Raw genomic sequence first — 21,278 nt, 5'->3', positions numbered from 1 at the left:
AAAGAGTTGGCCAACCACATGGTGCACTTTTGGTGCGATAACCTTGCGGTGGTGCAGGTCACCAATTTCCTATCATGCAGGTCCCAATGAGTCATGCATTTGGTCAGGGCCTTTACACTTCATTGCCTCCAGCTAAACATTTTGTTTTTTTCCAGGCACGTGCCGGGAGTTGACAATGGGGTGGCTGATGCTCTCTCTTGTAAACAGATGGAGAGGTTCTGTCAGCTGGCCCCAGACACCGACTCACAGCCGGTACAGATGTCACCAGGGCTATGGTTGGTTGGAAGGCAGAAGTGTACAGGGCAATAGGACTAGCCATAGCACCAAACACCAAGCGGGCTTATGACCGGGCAGTCACCCAGTTCTCAGAATTTAGGCAGGAGGTAGGGTATCCTAGCTCGTGGCCTGTTCTTGTGGAGCATCTTTTGCATTTTTGTGTGGCATCCAAAGGTAAGGTTTTGGAGACTGGTTCAATAAAGGGGCTGTTGTCTGCTTTGGCATATGCCAGCAAGGCGCAGGGGCTGGCCGATCATACAGGGGATTTTTGAATATGCAGGATGTTGGAGGGCTGGTCGCACAAAACCGGGATGCGGGCAGACTTTAGGTAGCCCATTTCTCCTGAAGTGCTTCATGGCTTGCAGGCTACTTGGAGTGAGGTTTGCTCTTCTGATTTTGAAGCATCCCTGTTCCACATGGCTGCCCTGGTAGCCTTTTTCACGGTGTTCAGGATTAGCGTGCTGGTTGCCCAATCTAAAAAGGATGATTCTGGCTGTGCCCTACAAGTTCAGGATGTGTGTTTTGGTGTTGCCGAGGCCTCCATTGCCTTGCGGCATTCCAAAACAGACCAGCGGCAGTGAGGTTCAATTGTGGAGCTGAGCGCTTGGGCTGAGAAGCAGCCGTGCCCCGTGGCAGCTTTGGATGCCTACCTGGCAGTCAGGGGAATGTGGGCGGGCCTGCTGTTTTAGCACCAGGTTGGCACCCCCTTAACAAAACATCAGTTTTGGACGGTCACTGCTAGGGCCTTAGCAAAGCTGGGGCTTGCTGAGAGGTGCTTTTGCACCTTTTTGCACCCCCTCTTTCCATATTGGAGCTGCTTCCACAGCAGCGGCCATGGGGTACCCGGCACATGATATTCAGCGGCTGGGGAGGTGGCATTCCTCAGCGTATAAGTCTTATGTGCAGCCCTTGTCTGGACACTAAAGGTAGGCCTAGGTGGCCGCATTGCAGGTGAACTTGTGCCCCTGCTCACTGTTTTTTCGTTTCAGGTTTGGTTTGCTGGCAGGAGAGGAAGACTCTTTTAATCTGCGGGCACAGTTTTGGTTTTTGGGCAGCTTATCGTGCCAAGAGGACGCCGATTGGCATGCAGCTGGGCCTTAGCCAGTGGGCCAATGTAGAATGGCAAGGGCACTGGGGCTTACAGTGGCTGGGCCTTTTACAGTTGTTGTTTCATGGCCCTCCGCCTCAGGTTATAGTTCTCCATTTAGGAGGCAATGATTTAGGCCTGATCAAAGAAAAGGCATTAATCCTTCAGGCCTGTGAGGATTTTCAGTTTATACGCAGGCAGTGGCTGGGTACCCTCATTGTCTGGTCGGCTATGATACCCCGCCGGGTTTGGCGGGGGGTGGGAAATCCGCTGGCCATTGACAAGGCTCACTGTAAGGTGAATCGAGAGTTGCAGAGGATTCTTGAGGGGGGTTTGGGTATCTTTTTGCCACACCCGAGCATACATGCGGGACGTGCAGAGTTCTACAGGCAGGACAGTATCCACCTGTCAGAGATGGGCATGGACATCTTTCTGGAGGACTTACAGCAAGGGCTTCGGAGGGCATGAAGGCGTGAAGGCCTAAGCAGAGACTTGGCCTCGGCGGTGGCAGGGTTCTATGCGGTATACAGCTTGCGGTCCAGTGAGCACCAGCTGACACCCATTATTTGGGGTTGAAGGGGTCCTGTGAGAACAGTCTTTGTGCCTTGCACCTTGGGGCGGGGAAAACAGATTGCCTTCTGGATCACCCTGATTGGGTCCTCCCTTTGAGCCTAGCGGCTCGGGGGATGGACCTACGGGGTTGTCCTATAATAGCTGGCCAGCCAGGCAGGAGCCACGGCTGATGGCTCCCGATTGGGGCAGGGTGGCTCACCCTATTTCATGAGGTAAGGGAGGGGTCATTGACCCCTGGCCTTGACCATACCACAAACTGTGTTGCCCTTGCCGTTGGTTCCAGTTAAAGTTGTCAGTTAATAAAGTGGCCCAATAGTTAAACTCATCATTGGTATCTGCCTTGTTATTCTGGCTTGGGGGGGCAACTACAGCCTCCCGGAACTTCCCTCAAACTCCAATGTAAACTCTTGTTGTGGTGATGTACCCTGAAAACTTTGAGACCGACCAAATGGCTACCTTGCCAGCAGTTCTCTCTCCAGAACTCAGCAACAGCCCTCTTCTCAAGTTCTTACAAGGCCTCCAAGCAAGACCCAGATGTCTCTGGCGAGAAGCAGCCTTTTGTTTCGAAAGACCACTTCCTGCCCAGCACTGTAGGGGGTGGAACTTGAAATCAACAGCACTCCACAGCAACTCACTCAGCCTCCAACACCCTGCAAAACACAAACAGTCCCAAACAGAACTTAAACAGAACCACTCTCTATCAGGCTACAAAGAACCCAACTCACTCTCAGCTTCCCACTCAGCAGCTAGGAAGGCAAAGGGAGAAATACCAAAAAAACCCTTACCTTCTAGCAGCGCCTCACCATTTGCTCTCTACTCCTTGCCTCAGCCCAGCTGACTCATTCCGGTTATTATATTGATTGTCATGCTTATTGATTTCAATAGGAAAACCTCTTGCTGTGACCACTTTGTTTTTCATCCAATGGAAGTGGGATCATACTTCGGGTGGTTTCTACACAAGGACAGGCTTCTGTGGTTTCCCTGTTGCTGGTGGTACTACTGCTGATACAGCATTGCAGCAACAGAACAATCACATGACTGGTTTCCCAGCACTTTCCCTGCCCCAGTTCCCTAGCAGTGGCCATCCACTGTTCCCCAGCTAGGGCTGACAGAGCTCATCCTTAGCAAGAAAAAGCTTAAAGGTTCAATCTTGGCTAGGAGTGTGTACCTGAAAAAAAATGGTATTTTTCAGATTTGGGTCATGGGAAGGGTACCAGCATTCCAGGTTATTCAACTCCCCCATTACCATTCTGTTTTGGGTTTGTTTTTTTTCCGAATCCTGAATTTTCTTAATCATTTATTTCCTATAATGTATTCTTCTGGGTGGGGGATGCAGTGACTATTTTTCAAGCAAATGACACCAGAATGTCAGGGAATGTAATCCTGCCTGTCCACAAAAGATCCAGCCATGAAACTGAGTCCAGTGGCATGCCATTTATCCTCCTTGCCTATGCTCAGAGAGCAATGGAGGGCTAAGAGAATAATCATGAATGAGTGGGCATTTCTAGTTCTCCCCCAAGGCATGGTCCCATTGTCTGGAAGAGCTGCCTCCTTTCCCCCCTCCCCCCTGTTGCCCAGGAGTACAATTGAAGAAAAATGTAAGAAAATCAGGCCTTGGACCATTGCGATGGTAGCCTTGAATATTCCCAGACATACCCAAATATTTCAGGATTTTTGGGAACCTAGTTAATCTATATCCAGAAAAACTCCAAGTATCTTCTGGATGCCCAAATACATTAAAAATACTGGTAATTTTGGGGATATAGTCAGGCCAGATATATCCAGGTGCACATATTCCTGGCTTCGCCACTTCAGAAGCTCTGTTAGCAGGTAATATGAAAAACCTCAAACTGGCCCCCCCAAAAGACACTGCCAGTCCCAGTAAACAATACTGACCTTTATAAACCAATGGTCTGATTCAGTGTAAAGAAGCCTCTTGTGTGCATGCACGTTTAGTTTGGAAAGATGGCATGGAGAAACACTCACCTCCCAACCTCCTGCAGTCATCTACTCTAACACTGAATCTCTACAAAAGGTAGGTACATTATGGGTAGCATTATGGGTACCAGTCTTTTTGTTTCTTTACTAAGACCAATAGAAGTGTGTGCGGGGAAGGTCTTCTAAAAAAGAAACTAGAAAGAGAGTCCCAGTACTACAGTTCTGATCTAAACTAGGGATTCCCATGGCTGTTTTTTAATGTTGAAGAAAATATTGGGAGATTTCTCCCACATAAATGACCCTCAGTCTCCGTTATAAAGCAATGTTTTCATTTTAGAACTCTCAGGTTGATTAGATGCTTCATAATTCTTCTCTTACCACCTTTCTCCTCTATAAAAAAATCTCAGTTATCCAAAATATGACTTTTTAAAGCTGTGTGGTGCATTTTTGTTTTAGCTTTTCCAATCACTTATCCTGAGCATTGTCCCAAAGACATCTTGCTTTATTTATAGACTACTCAAATGTGTGGTCACATTGAAAGTGGATATATAAGCATTATGGGAATTAACAGAACAAACATAAAAGTGTATTGTACATCTAAGATACAGACACATGTCACTGCTACTTATATGGGAAGTGAACCTTTTGTGCCTCTTTCTGAGCATTATGTTATGGTAGCACATAGGACTGGACACCTGAGTGGGATGCTGGTCATCTCCTGTATCCCAGAACCCAGAGGTTTGCACCCAGGTTAAATCTTCCAATATGTACTTTCAGATTGCAGCCTGTTTGTATTTCAACACATTTCTCTTATGTGTCTCTTACTTTGGCTACCAGAAATCATTAGAGCTTGCCAGCTGGAGGCTACTGGGAAGGAATTTACTGCTAAGCACTTTTGGAAATAAGCACAGAGCAAGCATTGAAATGGAACCAGCATTTAGGTGACTAACCACACTACAGAAAGCTGATGGCAGATACATTTCTAAGATAAATGAAGTCTTGTTGACTAGCTACACATCATGAAGCCCTGACCTGTATTCTCTTTCATATTACTTGACTATGTTCTTGAAGGTAAACATTCACGCACACATAGGATGTCCAGGTTTTATGTGTGGATGGAAACATAATCTGCTTGCTTTGCAAAATTAAAACTGGACAGATGTGGCTCAGTCACATAATCCATGCCCTTATGTTCTGTAGAGTATTGGAACTATAGTCCCTGATTCAGGACAAACCTAGAGTTGACCTAAATATTTCCAGTGAACCTTGAAAAAGTTCTTAGTAAAATGAGAACTACTTACGTCAACAGCTATAACTGCTACCAAAAATATTTACTGAACAAATTATGTATACATAATTAAATACAATCCAGTACTCTACAAATAAAATGGTGCCTTTGAGGACCATGTGCATTTGGAAAAATAAAATATGAACTTAGATTTCCCTGATTTACAGAAATGATAGATAAAGCTTGGCATTGTGAGTGACTGCACTGACAGCCACTGCAATGAAACCTATACTTGTGCCCTTGAATAAGAACCTACTTGCTAAACATTTAGGCAGGCCTATATGTTTTGGCTGGGAATCTATGGGACCTCTGTCCCCGCCCCCACCCCACCCCGCAAAAAAGTGACTGCTTTCGAGATTGGCATTACAAGGTCTCCCTTCATAAGTCATAAACTATTTCCCCTTGGTAAAGGACAACACTTCCAGGAAACTTTGTTGTTTAGTGTTCTCTCTAAATGCAAAGTGCAAGGCTGGCACTTCTTTTTTGCCATATTTTTATTATTATTGAGTATACACCTAGGATTGCTAAGACTTGTATGAAACGAGCCACAGAGCTCACATTACAAGGTGGGTTTCGTCAAGGACAATATGCAACATTTTCTCAGTATCTCCTTTAAGATGTCTCATGCTGGCCATTCAGCATTCAGTTTAAGATGCTAGAAACATGGTGCTTGCATTAAGAAAACAAATTACATATCATAGGTAACATCCTAATTTAATTGAAGTCATTGGAAGTTTTGCCCTTGACCATAACTGAGCATAGGCCATTGGAAAGAGAAGTAGGCAAACAGATATCTCTTAGAAGATCAACAGGTAGTAAAAGTAATTTTAACAAAGTAATGGGTTATTATTGTCTGAAACTATTTCTGAAGCTTGGACCTAGCCTAGTGAGATAACTGGGTCCACATGTGCTTGGCTCTCAGCACTCACAGGTGAGGACACCAAAGATTCTACCCATAGATTAGACAGTATCTATTGTGCACTTGCCTCTGTCCTATTCTACATCACAGGTGCAGAGAAGATGCAGCAGTTTATCCAGGGAAAGATTCATTCCAAACCAGAAAACTTCATATAACGTATGACACCATTATGACTGCGGCCTCAATCAAATGAAACAATCCCGTGCAACGAACAAGCAAATTGAAAACAGACCATGCAAATATGAAAATTTCTTTATCAGGGGTGGTTTTCCCTTAACCACTTTTTTATTTCTTTATCAGGGGTGGTTTTCCCTTAAACACTGTTGTGACACTAACTCTGGTTCATCATTAGTGCACTAATAACTGAACAATTACAAGAAATGACCAAGAAACTCCCTACAAAGGAAAAGTTTGACTACTACTTCTGGCCAGTTTGGTGTAGCGGTTAAGTGTGCGGACTCTAATCTGGGAAAACCAGGTTTAATTCCTCACTCCTCCACTTACACCTGCTGGATGACCTTGGGCAAGCCATAGTTCTGGCACAGCTGTTCTTGAACAAGAGCAGTTTCTGTCAGAGCTCTCTCAGCCCCACCTACCTCACAGGGTGTCTGTTGTGGGGAGGGGAATTTGTAAGCTGGTCTGAGACTCCCTTGGGTAGTGAAGGGCGGGTTATAAATCCAATCTCTTCTTCTTCTATAGGGACTGTTGGTATTAACTAGGCTAAATCACAGGTGGCTTCTGGTCTAGTCAATTTCACTCCTAAGAAGAATTGCATTTCATTTTATTTCCTCACTTTATGTAGTTCCAGCTTTTCCCTGCTGCTACACTTCTAGAAATCATGTATCCCTATCTTTTCAACTGTGACAGCTAAATGATTACTATCCCCCCCACAAACACTGATGCTAATAGGATAGTGACTCGTTCATTCCAGTATAAATCCAGTAATGGTTATCCAAGTGGGAACATATGATGGAGTTTTCCATATTATTCGGAAGCTTACATTGCTGTGATCATGCATCATTCTTTGAATTTGTGTTAAGCAGGAGATTAATGTATTCACCCATTACTAAAAACTAAGCTTTGTTAAGCTGAAAACTACTATGTGTATCTCTCAGTTCTCTTTTCCATTCTTTGTTCTTTTCAATCAATACTTTAAATGTTCAATTATCACTATGAACAATTCTGAAGATACTTTTTACTTTGGTGCTGACAGATATTAATAATGGACTTGTTCCCCAGTGCATCCAGAAGAAGCCACACAAAATTGGGGGGGCCCCAGAGCACCAGAAGAATGCCACAAAAAATGGGGGGGGGGGGGGTTACATTAAGTAAATTGGAACATTGAACAAAATATTTTTAAAATGGTTGTGTGAATGAGGAGTAGGGGAATACCTATGTTTAAATATGTTAGCAAAATAACACATTTTTAAATACTGGTGTGGATCTCTAGGTTGAACTTCATAAGGATAGAAACAAAAACACACCATCTACATGATCCATGCTTCATCATGAAGCACATGCTGTCTCTCTCACTCCCTCTCTCTCTCATACACATACTCTGCTCAAAATGCCGTTAGTCCAGAAGAATATTGTTTTATACAATTTGACAAGATTTGGAAGATGACATGAATTTAGAGATGAAACTGAAAGGTAATTTGAGAGTCAAAACTTGGCCCCAATTGTGCAGTGAGTTCAATATGCATTACAGTTGACCATGCAATTAAATGGTTGCCTGATTACACTATTAACTCTGACGAAGAGGCATGGTGGTAATGCGGATGGCGTGGCAGTACGGCGACGGACGATGGCGTAACATCAGCGGCGGCGAGCACTGGAGAGCGAAGCGGAGCGGAGTGGAGCGGAGCAATCCCTGGTGGCTGGAAGGAACATCGAGCGACAGCGGCGGCAACGGCAGAGTCCTGAAGGCGCACAACGAATGACGCAGGCACAGCTGTGCCTGACGGACGAAGCTGGCCGAAAGCGTGCATGAAGCCATGCGCCTGCGCGGCGCTGCTGTGGTTGCCAGAAAAAGCGTAGGGAGCCTGGAGGGGACGCCGCGCCAGCAAGCCGAGAAAGGACTGTATCGATCTAGCCGCCGATAAATAGATGCTGAGCCGAGCCAAGCCAAGGAAGCAGAAGAAGCATATATATCACCAAGGGTGCCGGTAGGCAGTCCCACCCCTAACTCTAGATGTGGCCCAAGATAGGAAACTAGTTCTTAGAATGACAAAAATGTGAACCGCCCAGAGTCCCCTTCGGGGGTTAGGGCGGTATATAAAGCCTAAAGTAATAATTATGGTGCTAATTAATTTTCAATTCGTGTTCAGAAGTGTCTTTTCCTACAGGACAGGTTCCTCATAACATGTTGAAAATTGATCTTGCCCTGCATTAGAGCAATCAGAACGTGTAGCCTGCTACACTGGTCATTAAGCACACTGTATGGCCAGGAGAAAAAAATCTGTGCAAAGTGGCAACACTTTCATTTTTTCAGCTCATTTGAATATAGGAAAATATAGGAATATAGGAAAATGTAGGAATTTGAATATAGGAAAATCAAGAGATGGCTGATTCCAGAACACAGATAATACCTCTTGCCTTGGAACAATAATTATGGCTGCTGCTTTAGAATCCAATGGCAATGAGTGAGTATTGAGAACCAGCAGTGCACAATGGCTCCAGTTGTCACCACTAAGCCACAAACCTATCAGAGAAATGGCTTCCAGAGTATTGCAGATTCTGCATAATGAGCAGCTAAAGAAAGACACTATTTAAAGTGTTGGTTCTATTGATGTGATCTACTAGTTTCTCTGAATTTCCAGCTTTTTAAAAAAAGTCTTTAGCCCTTCTCATTGCAGAGATATAAGGGGTGCATCTTTCCCCTAATACTGCCACAACAAAAAGGGATAGAGACTTTTGAAAGCTGAGAATTCATGGAAGTTTGCAGGTCACAACAATAGGTCATAGAATATTAGTGCACATTAGTACAATAGCAACTTTTAAAAACGAACTGAAAATAGTAGTACTTGGTCATTTCACTCTCTAACTCCAGGAGAGTGTTCATTTCAAACAGGGCCAATGTCCACATTAAAAACATTTTAACATAAGCTGGAAGGCCATGGCTAATTTGCAGATTTTATTAACATAATTCAAAAGCACGACAATTAACTTACTAGGAATCATGACAACTAAATCAAAGATCTGAATTGCGGACAAATTATTTTCATGCTTCATGGGACCAATAATCTGAGAGTACTTCTTCCAAACACTGCACAGATATGTGTTTATGCATTTTTTTTCCCATAGATTTTTTTTAAAGGTGATTCATTTCAACAACTTCATTGAACAGTTCATAGACACAACTGCCAAATGTAGTACTTAGGAATTATCTGTATATCAAGTAGTGAAGTCTGGATCCCATTTGTGAATATCTAAATCCATGGGTTGGAGCCACACTGACACTAAACAGGCTTTCCTACCACCTTGGGGTAGCCCCCTGGTTTGCAGAAAAATCAGAAATCTTTTAGAAATACCCCCCCATAAAAGAGCAATTACCTTGGTTCTACACAGCTGACAATGGCTGTCTCTGGGAGCCCCTCCAGCCCTGGCAGTGGTGAACTTCAGGAGGTGCTTCAGGTTTGGAGTGGCTCCCAGACACAACTGCCACTGCAGCCAGGCTCAAAGGTGGGTGGTGACCAGGCTCAGTGATGGAGGGGAAATGGGATTCTGCCCTGTGAGTCTTGTGTGTCCCCCACTTTTCCCTGTCAATTTTGACTCCCCAGTGATGCTGTAATCCAAGCTCTTTTCTTTGGTTTGTTTCCAAAAAAATGGTTGTGTAAGGCACACATGCTGGCAGCTCCAGAATTTTTTTCTAAGGGCTGCAGGGATATACTGATTTCTCTTCGTGTAAAAGAAATGGGTGATTGCAAGAACATTACTATTCACTGATTTTAACACTTCCTTGTTGTGCGTAACCCAATTTGTTGTGAGTAACCCAACTCCTAAATACCTAAAGCTTTTAACCTGTTCGATCACTTTCCCTCTAATATTCCACTTAACAGGTTTCCAACTTTGCCCAAAAGCAATTATTTTAAAGCAATTATTCTCATAATTTAGGGTCAATTTATTCAAATCGCAATAATCAAGAAAACTAAGTAACATCCTTTTCATCCTTATTTTTGAAAGGGAAAAAAGCACTGCATCATCTGCATACAGAAGGAGTGGTACATGCAGTGCCCCTAGTTTTGGACTGTGTCCATCTATTCCTTTCAGGAAGGGGGCCAGGTCATTTTTTAAAAAGTTAAAGAGTAGGGGGGCTATGATGCATCCTTGTTTAACTCCAATGGACACTGGAATCTTAGGTGTTAGATCTCCTTTCTTTGAGCATCTAACCTGGCAAGTGGTTTCAGAGTGAAGCTTTTTAATAATAAAAAAAGCAATCTCGCATGAATCCCCCAATCCTTTAGCTTCTTCCACAGAATATTTCTAGGAACTGAATCGAAAGTGCCCTTAAGATCTAAAAAGGCTGCGAATAAGGTAAGCCCCTTCACTTTCCTATATTTATTCACCAAATGACTAAGGTCAATGATCTAATGTTGTCTTCCCCTGGCAGAAGCCAACTTCCTCCAGCCCTAGTATTTGCTGATTTGATACCCACGGCTTAAGTTTATTGACCAAATAGCTAGCGTGCAACTTCCCAATAGTGGATAAAAGGCCTGTAATTACTAGGGAGCTGACAGTCACCTTTCTTGGAATATCGGGACTGCTATAGAATTCGTCCAAGCTTTGGGTATCAAGCCTGTCCTATTGATGGCAGTAAAAAGGGTAGCTAAAAAGGAAAGGCATCACCCTGGAAATGCCTTAATAACTGAAGGCTGGATTGCGTCAAGCCCGGGGGCTTTCCCTGGCTTGATTATCACAATTAGAGGTCCTATCTCTGAAGCCTGTACTGGGGGCCATTCTGGACAGTCATCCAACCTGAAATCAAGCTCATCAACAGTATTTTCTCCATTCTCCTGAAAAATCTTCACAAAATATTCATACCAAGCATTTACTATTATTGGACTATTAACAAAACCATTCCTACCCATAGGATCTGAGATCAGAGCCCAAAATTTCCTCGTGTCATTACTTATTAAATAAATTATAGCTTGGAGGAGAGGTTCCCAGCATTTCTGTAAAATACTTTTTTGCTTATTTTTATAAAGTTGCTGTAGTACCTTTTAAAATTCGAAATACTCCTTCAGTGGATGCATTAGCTTAGATTTCCTATAATGGTGATAAACAGAATGCACTTGTGTCTTCAAATTGTAGCACTCCCTGTCAAACCAACCCCTCGTATAAACCTCCCTTGCTCGTTGCTGTAGCTTGGCCAGAGGCTTCAAAACCTCAACAAGTTGATTCATAATTTTATTGTACACCTGGAGCAACTCTGGGGTCTGGTTAGAATTCCTAGCTAATAGTACAAACTCATATAAAATGTTGGCATCCAGGACACCAGCTGCCATTTGGGCATTCATGCTGGACCAATGTTATCTGGGCATCCTATTTACCGCCCTACTATAATCCTCTTCCGGGTTATTGCACTCACAAGAAAGGGCAAGGAAATTCAACTCTAAAACTAGAGGAAAATGGTCACTTTCTACATGCTCCAGAATTGTGAAGGCTCTAACACCATCCATAAGGGCCAGAGAAATCAACAAATAGTCTACAACACTGCAGCCCCGAGATGAGGCATAAGTAAATTCACCAGGATAATCGTATGGAGGTAAACCATTCAATGCAACCAAATTAAACCTCAGACAAAGTTGAGCTAAATGGATACCTGCTTCGTTGGTTTGTGGATCCTTAAGATGTCTCAGATAAAATAAACAATTGGGCAAAGTATTATCTATAATAAGGTCTACACTCCTAGCAAGCTCTGTTCCATTCTGGCCCATTCTGGCGTTGAAATCACCAGCCATTACAATATTCACAGCAGGGTATTTGTGTTCAAGGACCTCTAAATACTCTAAAAGCCCATCCCAATGCAAGGTCAGGGTTTCTTTTACATTACATGGTGGCATATAAACATTAATTATCATTAGGGTCTTCCCTGCACTTTTCAGCAGATAGGCCTGTGCTAAATGCCCAAAATACTTCAAGGGGATCACCTCCAAATTGGAGTTGGAAGACCCTAACATCGAGAGTCCTGCTTGATAATCCCCAAAGTGCTTAGATTTAAAGGCTAGTGAAGATAGGGCCCTAAAACCCTCTAGGGAAATCTCAAGCTGTGCCCAAGTTTCCTGAAGTAAGATGACATCAAACTTCCTAAGGAAGCTACTAAAATTCAGATCACAGGACTTATTCTTCCATCCAGCTATATTCCAAGACAGAATCTTAAGGTTGGAAGTTGCTGGCTCTGATCTTAGTCAATCGACTCCTGTAATCTGGTCAAGAGCTTTGTCCTTATCAAGAAAAACACTGCCATTCCTCTTCTTCTTAGGCGGAGGGTCAACTACTACCCCCACATCCTTATCAGAGTGTCAGCTTCTTCTATCACTAGCTCATGGTCATGGGGAAGGGTGAGTAACATTTCTAGCTTCTCCACATCTTGGTCTGCCACAACCTGCATTAGTAAGACTATAGTGGAGAAGTCACAGTTCATATCCATTTCTTCATTTAGCAAGGCAGTTGGTGAGGTTGGTAGCAGCTGCTTTTCAGATCTAAGCTTGACCAACTTGCCCATCAAGCTCTCTAATCTATCAATGATCCACTGTTGTTCCTGCTCAGGCAGATCTGGAAATGCCTTTATGATGTTTTCATCAATGTCACCTTCTTCCAGCAGCATGCCTGGAGGAGCAGGTGTTGGGTTTTTGTTAATAGATGCAATCCCAACAAGAGGCTCCTTTTGGTTTCCACTTCTCACATACACCCTTGAATTGGTCAGTGAACCCTTATAGTTCTTATGTTGGTGAAGGAACTCAGGGGGACTATTCTCCAAAAATAGGGGAGCCTGAATTACATTCGAATAAACCCGGGTTGGGAAAATATCTCTTGTCCTTAAAAACCATTTATTCCATAGTAACATTGATGGATTTTTCAAGGAGTTAAAAGTCAGTAAGACTCTTTGGGTCTGATTCACACTAGTCAAGATTTCCAAATCTTTTAGATCTGACACTCTTAACTGGTCACCCATCAACGTTTTCAGATGTAACTTGACTGCAGATTTAGTGTTCCATCTTGGGGTACCACCCTTATTTGGGCAAATAGACAAACAGGCCTTAGCAGGTTGTACTACTAATTGAAGAGTCTTTCCAGGATTGTTAATCTTCAATTGTGTCAGATTAGTTGTGACTCCTTGAGCCTTCTCTCCTTCCAACTGATTAGTCTCCTTGTAGACCTCATGACTAACTGTTGCACGCTTCCCTTCACTTAAAATTCCAACCTGGCTAGATATAAGATCCATTTTACAATGCAGAGTCTGAAACATTTTGCAAATATACTCCACCGTCTTAGCAATCAGCTGAAGCAGGTCAAAGGACTCTGCACCTGCTCCTAGGTTTACTGTCTCTCTGTCTTTAAACAACTCGTCTTGGTTCTCATTAACATCATTGTTTTCTGTTGCATTCTCTAACATAGAATAATACAAAGCAGAAGTAGCTGTAGTCTCAGAGCAATCATCTATGTCCTCCAACACTGCAAAACGATTCGTAGTGGGAATTTGAGGTATGTAATAGTCATCAATTTCGTAGTGGGTGGCTCAAGTGGTTAAGACGCTGAACTGCAGGCTGTGGAAGGTCGGTAGTTCAGCAGTTCAAGACCCGAGTGCCGTATGACGGAGTGGGCTCCCGTCTCTAGTTCCAGCTCCTGCCAACCTAGCAGTTTGAAAGCAAGAAATTGCAAGTAGATAAATAGGTACCACTTCGGTGGGAAGGTAACAGCGTTCCGTGTGCCTTGGTGTTTAGTCATGCCGGCCACATGACCACAGAAACGTCTTCGGACAGCGCTGGCTCTTCGGCTTTGAAACGGGGATGAGCACTGCAACCCTAGAGTCGGATTCGACTGGCTTTCGAGCAAGGGAACCTTTACCTTTACTAATAGTCATCAATTTTTAGTTGTTTTGAGGAGGGGAGGGAGTGAGCCTCCTCCTCTCTAACTCACTTAAAAGTTTTCATTTTAAAATAATTTAAAATGTTAAAGTCATTTAAAATCCACACGTGTTCCAAGGTACCTAGAGTAAATCCAGGCTACCACCAGATAAAAGTTTAAAAGAATAATCAATCAGGCTGGCTCCTTGTTTAGGTAGCCACTCTTATCTCACCGTTAACAACACCAGCTATGGAGATAAAACTTGTCTTCCAAAAACAGCTGTGGACACTCAGGCTTCACTCTAACCTTGAACACAAGTTGTGTTAAAAGAAAGGTATATCTTAAAAGGCTATTTAATAGCAATAAAGGATAAGCAGAGGGGAGCGACTAAATGCCAGCCGCCACCTTGACTCCAGCAAACTTCCTGAAATTTGTCCAATTGCTTCATCCCCCATCTGCATGGATGACCTTTATAGGGGGAATTTTTTTTCCTAATTGGGCTAGATTTTGATGACATAGTGTATCTTCCTGAGAGAAGTGCATTTGTTCTGATTAAGCAGAGACTTGTTGATATTGAAATGCAGGAACTTAGAAGTCTTGCCTCTGGTAGGTGCTCACCTCTGAGGTGGGGGATGCCCTCTAATGGTTCTTTGCCTGAATATTTTGCTTGTCTGACAACCCCTGATCTGTGAAGAGCACTCATGTTAGCTCGTTTTAATGTTCTCCCTTCTGCTGTATTGTACGGGAGGTTCAAGAAAATCCCATACTCGTCTAGGTTTTGTGCCTGTGGCTTGGCAGAGATTGAAAGTATCAAACATGTTCTCCTGTATTGTTCCTTTTACTGTGACATTCATGCTGTTCTTCTAGAACCCCTTTATCAGAGTCAAGTAGGGCAATCTGATGACTATAAGATCATTTCACTATTATGTTCCCATAACTCCGAGATCATAGAAGCTGTAGCTAAATTTCTCTGTTGTGCTATCAAGATGAGAAGATTGTTTCAGTTGCAAGGGTAAAGGATGTATCCTTGTCTCCCTGCTGTATGTTCTGTCAATATGCCAATAAAGGTTCTGATTGATTGACTGACTGCCCAGTTATATAGTTTATAGATTTAAAATTTGGTAGCTTCCATTTTGGATTTCTAGACAAATGTTGTACTCATATGTTATATTGGATAATATGAAAATGTGTCAGAGGCCTCCATGCATGAGCAGCTAGGGAATAAAGCACACTGAACTGGACCGTGGAAGCCACCCTCAAGGTTTTGTTGGAAATCAGAAAAAAAAAATTGGTATGCTCCATATTTTCCGGGACAGAACTGACAAATTCCTGGTATGTGTGTGTGTATAAAGTGCCATCAAATCAAGGCCAACATGTGGTGATCCCAGAAATGAGCTTTCAAGGCAAGTGAGAAGCAGAAGTGGTTTGCTGTTGCCTTCCTCTTCAGAGTCTTCCTTGTTTGTTTCCCTTCCAAGTACCAACCCTACTTAGCTTCCGAGATTTATTTATTTATCAAATTTCTATCCCATTCTCTCTCCCCCAAATGGGAGAGAGATTGGGCTATGATGAGATTGGGCTATACCATACCAATTTCTCTCCCTCAGACTCCTGATGCACTTTTAAAAACCTGTAGAAGTAATCCAAAAGCTGCATGATTTCATTCTTGTACCCTACTTCCCATCAAGTATTTGGAGGCCCCATTAATGTCAATGAAGGAAGCATCAGCAAACAAATTAGCACACAGATCTGCCAGTTTCATTGAAATAAATGGGGAAGTCCTTTGTGGTGGAGCTCCTCTTCTATAAGAATCTGCTGAGTTTTAAAGTATTTGCATTTTTGTAATCATATAAATGATTGTATAAACTTTTGCATTACTCTTAGTGGGAGGTTGGCAGCAACATAGATTTGTCCTTTGTGTTTCTTACTGTGTTTTATGCAATCTTTTAGCATATGTATGATGGATAGGAATTAAACAGCTGACATGAAGATGTGGTGATGGGAATCGATTTGTCTACTGAACAGATTCATGGGGGCCTAGTATATGTGCACACGTGATCTAGCAACATGACTCAAACTATACAGGTCAGTGCCTGGCCTCTTGGGAACACTGTGTGTGGTACCATGAAAGAAAAGCAGGATTTTTTAAATGCTCTATGTTATGTTATTGACAGCCTTGGGTTAATAGCAACTTAATTAATGCTATTAAATAAGAGCAAATGACAAAGATAATGGAAATAGCCCAATCTTGAATCATACAAGTAAAGAAAGGGACTTTTGAAGAGTTATTCCAATTCAACTAAAGCCAGCTTTGCAGTTAATTTAAAAATACTGTGATGCACCAGTGGACAAAGCCCAAATCTTTCCTAGAAACTAATGTACAGGAATACCATTTTCTAAAGTGTAATTGCATAAAGCATTTCTAAAACAGAAAAGGAAGACTTTCAGATTATCTATCAAGGAGATTTAGTGAGAAATAAACATTATCTCATTGCAAAAAACAAAACACCCCAAAAAACCTACGAAGCTGTGTCACATTAGACACCACTGCCCTCTTCAGGAAGCTCTCTACCATGCTGAATTTTCTATTGGTAATATTTTATCAGTAAATCCCATGCAATGTTTTATCAGCATAGGTAGGTTCCATTCACAGGTCTAGAACTAAATGATGACTCTTCTTAAACATGTGGTTTGTTATGAATGGTGATGGTATTAAAACACATTTTATTCAGTTTATTAAAGTGAACCAGTCAAGAAAAAAAAACCCAGAAGAATATGGTCCTAAGAATTAGGATTAAAGCTAAGGATAGGTTTTAATGCATCAAACAGGTGGCCAATTATGGACACTGGGAGACAGCTATTAAAAGTTATCTGACTAGATTGTCTGACTAGATCATCCACCCAGAAGATCCAACATGATTGCCTTGGAATTAACAGAGGTAAAAACAAACAAAAGGAAAATCTGTCCCCAGGGTTAGGAAAGGGTATTGAAACAAGGAGTTGAGGCAGTTTGTAGCCATTTACATCACTGATGTCATGTGGAACAAGGTAAGGAACAAAATCAAGAAAACACTGGTTTGCCTATGTGACACAGAAGTTATACCCTCTGGCATTAAAAAAAAGATTAAGGACTTATGATTACTTAATAATAAGGGAAAGGCATTGTACCTGGAGTGGGGACCAGCATATGGGGGGAGGGGGGAAGGATGGCATACACAAACCACGCTGAGAAGAACCATGGGACAACTTTATTGATTACAGGTTCTACAGGTCTTGGCACAGCATAGGCTGGGGACAATGGGTGAGGCTGACAGCCCAACTGCTCTCAGCACCTTCCTCAACCTGCTGGTTGGGGTAATGGAGGGAAGCAGGGGTCATTTCCTGCAGGAGCGCACAGGAACGAAGCTCTGGCAGTAAAGAGCTCAGGGGGCGGGCACATGCAACAAGCCCCACCCCCTGCTCCCAGCAGCCCTCAGTCAGAGCAAGAAGCAGCCAGGTAAGTTGCAGAGTCGTCCCCCCCACCGGCCCCCTGGTCCAAAACAGTCCAGTGGCACCTTTAAGAGCAAGTTTTATTCAGGTAAAAGCTCTCCCTCTGGACAGATCTGCACAGTCCACCCCCCCCAATAGCTAGCAATCCAAAACAGTCCAGTGGAGCCTGAGCAGTGGGTGTTGCCTTCTGACACACTTCCGGTGATGTCAGGGGTTGTGGCATATGCAAATAAGTTATGCTAATGAGCTCCTGCACCTCTTTTTCTATGAAATGACCCCTGGAGGGAAGTATTAGGCCTGGAAACGGAAGACACTGCTATTCCTACCCATCACCATCCTCCTGGGGTGTGTGGTCAATGCATCAGCCCTGATGTTGGCTGTCATGCACCCTGCTCCCTCAGGAAGTCCACTATGCACAACCTGCAGTATGTTCCCCAGGTGATGCCTAAATGCCACAAGAGGCAGTCGGTAAAAGCTTATAAAACCTTTGTTTATCACTCACTTACATTTTACAGTTCTGAGTCTTGACATTAAAAACAAGACCTGGAGCTAACCTCTGGTTCAAACTAAATCCAGTAGTAAAGGAAGAGTGAGAAAACCAAGATCACAGGGCCTTGAATCATACAGAGGGCTCATGTAACCAGGGCCAGCCCCAGCTTATTTTGCACCCTAGGCAAGGATCCCTTCTGGCACCCCCTGTGCGCCGCCCCCTCCCCCGTCCCTCGGGTGCTGCTGCTGCCACCAGCCAGAGGATTTCCGCACCGACTTTGCCCAGCTGCTGCCTAGCCCAGCGCCTTTCCCGGCTCCTGCCGGCGGAGCCTTCCATAGGGTGGCAGGTCACAGGAATGGGCCATGCTGGGTAGGGGGGCTTTTGGCGGGGGGGCGGGTGCAGTTTGGCACCCCTAAGGGCCGGCCCACTCTAGGCGAACGCCTAGCTCGCCTAGTGAGCAAGCTGGCCCTGCATGTAACAATATACAGAGAAGTAGTGCTGCTGCTGGTTTTTACATTTTTCTTCCCCCACTGCTCAGAGCATTGGCAAGTAATAGTAGCTGGGGAGGGATCACCAGCCTCCATGGGGGAATGGGAACCCTACCAACCCTACCAGGAGTACAGCTAGTCACCTGAGAAACTCCAGGCAAAGATTTTCTATCTCCTGCACATCCATTTCATTATCTTTCTGCCTCACCATCTGCCTGGATCCCAGGAGCAAGGAAGGCAGAGGGCCAGATTCAAAGGCCAGATATTGTCAGATAGTATTTGCCTGGCAGCTCAAGGCCTCTCATATTCCAGTCTTGCTCAGTAGAAGTGCACAAAGCTCTATAGTTTGGCAGGATCAGGCTCCCTACTAGTCCTACAAGAATGGTTGAACCACTCAGTTGGGCTCTAACCTTTGCAGGTTCAACAGCTTCTAAAAAAGAGCTCCTCCTTCAGCCTGGACTGCCAGGTTTTCAGCTCTCCAAGCCCTTGCTGCAGTCCTTAGTATTCAGCCACAACTCCAGTTCCTGCTTCAACAGACAGTTCCAGCTTGGCTTGTTCATGGTCTGTGACCATTGCGCCTTCCTACCTGACTAGCCAAGTACAGAATGGCACACCATTGCAGAACTATACAGACCTAGCCTGAGGGGTTCTAGCACATTTGTCTGGCCTTACTCTTCTAGTCCACAGGACTGCCCTACCATGTTTATTGTTGTGATCTGCTCTGAGCCCACTTGCAGGAAGGGTGGGATATAAATCAAAATAAATAAATCCCTCCAAATAAACCTCGCTATCTGTCAACTGTTGGCACAACTAGCTGAGGACAGAACTATGCGGGGAGGGCAACCAAGACACGTCCTCAAACACATTACTGCCCAAAATCTGTCAAAAGGAGTTGGAATAGAAAAAGCCACTGAAAAACAGTCAGTGGGAACACTTTTGCCCACTGTCTTTCTTACTCTAATTCCTTATCTGCAGCCTTTCCTTTTCTTCCAGTCAGGTCCTGAGCCCGAATATAAACTGAGAGAGAAGAAAAATCAGCTTGGGCATGAGGGTCATGAAAGGGATAGTGGCCGGTATGGGGAGGGTCCAGCCCCCCTTCTGTCATTTTCTCACTTGAAACAGCTCTCTATTTGTCATCTGGTCTTCTGCTGTTACATCCAATTCTGTCCTGAGACTGATGACCAAAGTAACTTGAGTGTCTCTGCTTGGCTCTAAGAAGCAAGCTAAAGGAAAAATGAAACAAGAAAAACTGAAAAGTTAAGAGCTTGGACAAGCTTGTCAAGCTTCAGCCTTTTCATTCTTTCTTGGAAGTCTCTAGCACTTCTCCTTGTCAAATCCCAAAAAGAACTCCAACTACCAGCAAAAAGAAGGCTGGGGAGGGGGGAGAGAAAAAAAAGAAAATAACAGTCTATACAGCTTAACAGCTCAAGGTTAAATTGCCTGCTGTCTGTGTAAAGTGGTATGATCAGTGAAAATGCTACACAACATAAAAAAAAGTTCAGCATCTTTCTCAACTGATTGCTTTATGTCCCAGTAGAACTGCAGCCACATTGCCACATTTTATGGAGAAAAAATGCTGCCAGGAAAACCTTTCAAGTATTAAATGCTCAGAAGTCAGTGTTTTTAAAACAAAAACTAGGTAGCTATTAGGGGTATGCACTTGGACATTGGTTGATCAGAATCAAAACTGTATCTCTGTTCTTTAACATAGCGAACGTTATTGCTAAATGATAATGGGGCTCCTGATCAACTCTTTAACAAAGGGGGGGGGAGTTTTCTCTGGGAAACTTTGAAGAATACAGTTCTGCTCAGTAAGCTTTCATTGGCTATGGGTGATGTTTCCAACTTGCTTGCTGATAGAGTGGATTGTGGCAGAGCAGCTCCAAGGCATCCTGGATGCCCACAATCTATTTTAGTTTGGCTTCATGGTTGGCTTTGGCACTGAAACACCTTTAGCTGCCCTGGTGGATGATCTCTGCTTACATTCCAATAGGGAAAATTCATCCCTGTTCATATGTTCGAAGGCCCTGTTAGTGGTCTTTGACACAAGGATTAATCATAGAATCATGGAAGGGACCTCCAGGGTCATCTACTTCATTCTTATCCACTGGCTGGAATATGGAGTATGTGTTAAGAGGAGGAACATTATGAGAGTCTTTTCTGTCTGAGTTGAGACAGATATTTTCTATCAGAGGGAAACAGTCAGCTGTTTGGGGCGTGGCACATCATGTGCCCTAAGATCCATTTTGTCATCAATGCTCTTCAAAAATTATGTCTGGCTTCTAAGAGATCCTTCAGAGTTTTTGGGTTGGGTATCATCAAGAGGCTGATGGCATGTATCACTTCAGAGAGCCAGGGGTAGGGAGTCATATTCCTTACAGATCCTTCATATAAAAATCCCCCACAGTCAAAAAACAGCAGTAGTAACCACAGCATGGGGAGAAAAGTTCTGGCCTAGCCCTTAGCATGTTGTACTAGTATGATTTATTTGTTCAGAGCATTTTAGCCCCCTTTCTCCAAAACCAGATTCAGAAGTTTACAAAGATTATAAAAATAATATCGAACTAAGAAGAAGAATGTGCTACCCAGTAGCAACCAACTCATAGTGACTCCAACTATGGAGTCTTTAATGCAAGAGATGAGCAGAGGTGGTTTGTTTTTGCCTT

Source organism: Gekko japonicus, unplaced genomic scaffold (assembly GCF_001447785.1).
Source record: "Gekko japonicus isolate JY-2015 unplaced genomic scaffold, Gekko_japonicus_V1.1 scaffold774, whole genome shotgun sequence".
NCBI classification, from domain to species: domain Eukaryota; kingdom Metazoa; phylum Chordata; class Lepidosauria; order Squamata; family Gekkonidae; genus Gekko; species Gekko japonicus.
Note: the sequence above shows the minus strand (reverse complement) of the source record.